Source organism: Frankliniella occidentalis, unplaced genomic scaffold, assembly GCF_000697945.3.
Source record: "Frankliniella occidentalis isolate FOCC.00 unplaced genomic scaffold, Focc_3.1 Scaffold70, whole genome shotgun sequence".
Classification (NCBI taxonomy): domain Eukaryota; kingdom Metazoa; phylum Arthropoda; class Insecta; order Thysanoptera; family Thripidae; genus Frankliniella; species Frankliniella occidentalis.
In genome coordinates, this window is record NW_026267200.1 from 897,857 (window position 1) to 901,533 (window position 3,677).

Sequence of the window (3,677 nt, forward strand, 5' to 3'; positions counted from 1 at the left end):
GAAACGCAATGAATTACGCGGCGGAATTTACGCGGCTTAAATTTACAAGAAAATTGGAATCTCAAATTATAATTAAAGTTGTAAATTTACGATAGCACATTTTTTACTCGCCAATGCATTTTAAGTCAATACGTACTGCACATATTTTTACGATTACAAATTATTGTAATTTTACAACTTACGTCAAGGAAAATTTTCCTGTGAACCTTACTATTTTTCACAGTGTACTCTCAAGGAAAGGCAAGACCCTGGTTTCGCTTTTGCCCCCGAGGCGAGGCCCAGTCTCTTGCATTTGGTGTGCAACTTTCTACATTTGTGTCTCTGGTTTTATCAGTGAACCTCCCACCATTGCCCACTGCCCTTTCGCGACTAAGACGATACACGTTCGGCACCGGTTTGGTTTTAATAAGTGCACTATTGAGGTTCTTGAGGCTCTTATAGAGGTCCTCACGGTCCTCACTAGCCTCCGCCCCGATGCACAGAGCCGCGAGCCGCTCCACCTGCTCGCGCATGGTGTCCACCTGCTCGCGGATCAGTTAGGGCCCACCTCTCTGCCTCCCCATCCCCTGCCACTCTCTCCTGCGCCCCTGGCGCTTCACCAACCCTGCACCTCAAGCACAGCGAGTGCCTCGAAGAGCCCTTGCTGTGGCACCACAAATCTGCTTCTATTCCCCCTTTTAACTTTTTAAAAAAAACTGGCCTGCCGGCCGGTAACGAGACAGTCCAGCTCCAAAAGCAAATTCAAAATACAGACGCTAAGGCTCGTATCTTTAAATTCAATAAGGCATCAAAATAAGACTGAAAATCTGCTTATCAAAACTGACACGTTCATCGGCAATATCGGCAACGGCAAACCTTTATCAAGACGGGATACTTTCACCTTACCTAGGAGCGCTTTATCATGTTTCAGAAAGCTGTGGTTAAAATCAAAAACAACGAAAATCAGCAAATTATGCTAGAATCGCCATTCAAATTTTGCTGAATGCGTGCGCGAAAACAAGCACGTTCATATTTCAGAGCGTTCTGGTTCAAATTTAAAATTTGATCAGACTGGAGACCACTTCTCAAGTGGACGGGCCATGTGGCGCGCGGTGCCGAATGAGCTCTAAGCGGGCAGGGGTTGTTGGGGCGTGGGGCGCGAGGAGCAGCGCTGCGAGACTCAAGTGGGGGTCGGGTGGCCCACCATGGCCTGGCGCGAAGCAAGGGATAAGGGCGCTATGTTTATAACACAACCAGAGCGATGACAGGGGACTGCCACCGGGCTTGGCACGGACGGCCGGGACGGAAAGCACGGACGGCCGGGACGGAAAGCCTTCCCCCACAGCCTCATATTATAGCAAGAGAAATCTTTATCAACGTCAATCGGCTTATCAAAACTGGAACTGGAACGTCAATCGGCAATCTTTATCAAAACTGGATAACGATAACCGGCAATATTTATCAAAACGGGAAACTTTTACCTTCGGGTAGAGACAGACCACAAGGGACTGTCTAAAATGCTCACTGAGTTTTAATGACCCGCCTGAAAAGTAGGCAATCGACAGAGCAGGGTTGTGCACATGCCAGTCTTGACTTGTAAGAACGGATAGGCGCGCGCTTCCTCCCTTACGGATAGGCCATGCTGGTGGCTGGAGCTGCTGGAGCGCAGCGCACGAAGGATAAGGATGGAAGGGAGAAGAGGAGGAAGGGAGAGAAAAAGGACGCGCCGATCGCAGTAGCGACTCCAGCGGAGGAGGTGGGGGGCGCGCGTAGGGCCAGCGGGGGCAGCGGGCTCGGTGCGGGTAGAGTCCTACAGTGGCCAGAGAAGCCGCACCTCAGAAATGCTACGCGTAATCCCTCATACCCGCCATTTTCCTCGCGAGAATCATGGCGGGCGCGCCATCTTCCTCGCGCGCCGCAGGGCTGCACCGCGCTACATGCTTCTTCGTTAGTTTTTGCCCTAGCTCTTAAATCGTTCATTTTAAACGGGGGGTATAAGCGAGCCGATTTTAGTTCAAAGAATAAGCTATCCAGCTATATAAGAATTTATTTGCTGGGACCGACGCAGCTAAATCAGGAGTAAAACCCAAATCGGCGGCTGCATCCTTAGTTTCAAACTGAAGCGGCGTGGGCGCGCTCGGCTAGCAGCCGACGCGAGGAAGATGGCGGAGGATGAGGAACTGTGCGGGCGGAGGCCTGGACGCAGGTCCGGCTTCTCTGGCAACTGTAGGACTCTAGGTGCGGGGGGGCCGGTATTCAGTCACCGTATCTGGTCCGTATTCCTGCGGCCGGGTCGGCAACCCTGCCCCCTCACCCCCTCAAAATCTTGAAATTTTCACATTTTTAGCTGGGTGCGAGGTTGGGCGTAACCGGTGACGGCCGGGATGGCACCGGTGGACTCAGGGGAACTTGCTGAAGAATCCCAGCAAGTATGGTTGCGCTGTCGCTACCCGCGGCGGCGCGTCGGGCGCTCAAAGACGAAACGGCAGCGGCGCGGACGGGCGAGTCCCGAAACTTTGAACGCGGTGCGCACCGGGTAAATTAGGTAGGACTGCGTTCGGATTTTTTGCGTTATACTCCAAAACCCAAGGCAGACCGAAAAATCGACTACTCCAACGAATCTATTTTTTTTTTTGAAACACCCTAGTGTACAGTCGTCCCAGCCAAACTTATCGATTGGGTGACCGGTGCGGCGCAAGCCTTTTCGTGTCGCGTTAGTCGAAATTTTTGGCTGGGATGAACATAGTTGCACAGGATGAGCTTGAACTCTAAATCTAGGCCAATTATAGTCGTCCTAGCCAAACTTTTCGGCTAAGGCTACGCGAAAAGGCTGCGCCGTAACGGTCGCCCAATCGAGAAGTTTGGCTGGGACGACTATACGTGTTCCGCTTACGCATTTTTTAATACGCCAGTATGAACAAATTTGTTCATACCGCTACGATTAAAAATGTTCAGAAGCGTTTGGTGTGTGGTGTGAGTACGGCTCCTGGGTTGAAGCAACCGGTAGATATGCCGGTCCAGCTGTAGATGACCCGGGTCGGTGCTTACACTCATCCGACCTTGTTTCGTGCGATGAGGTTCTGAGAAAGAAGGACGAGGGGGCTTTGCCCGCCTGTATCATCCCCCCCCCTCCCCGCCCCCCATCGTGTTCTCCACTCCCGCTAAGCCTGCCAAGGCACGGCACGGCACGCGCAGTGCTCAGCGCACGGCCACAGCCGGGCGGCCCGCCCCCCGCTCCCGGCCCGACCAGCCCCCCCCTCCTCCCCGGCCCGGCAGTCGGTCTGTCGGTCGGTCAGTCTGTTTGGGGGAGCCGGCAGGAGAGGAGCCGGTACGCAGTACGCAGAGCGCACAGTGCACATTCTTCGAGTCGCCAAGGTAGACAACTCTGCGCGAAGCGTCTCCGCGCTCTAAGAAGTGATTCGGTTTAATTTCTGTCGCGTTTCTTGTGGGGTTCGGACGAAGGAACATGGGCCAACTGACTGAACATAATCTCAGGAGGGATTTGCGGAGTGCCCAAAACTTTACCGAGGTAAGTAAATTCTGGTGATTATCCTTTGACCTAACGTCCGATTGACATCGCTGTGTGAGCGCTTTGTATTTGTTTGGTCCTATACTCTAAACGCCCCCTAACGTAGCGGGTAAGAGTAACATCTGTGTGAAAACTTGTGTAAAACGCGAGCGGAATTTTCGTAGAGGCA

General features: G+C 52.7%; 1 long non-coding RNA gene across 1 annotated transcript in view; it reads left to right on the forward strand.

Moving 5' to 3' along the window:
• The first annotated feature begins 3,290 nt into the window (after nt 1-3,290).
• Nucleotides 3,291-3,677, forward strand: part of LOC127749624 (uncharacterized) — a 10,767-nt gene continuing 10,380 nt past the window's right edge. The window contains exon 1 of the long non-coding RNA XR_008011242.1: nt 3,291-3,508. This is a non-coding gene — a long non-coding RNA (uncharacterized LOC127749624). The remainder of the gene's footprint in view (nt 3,509-3,677) is intronic.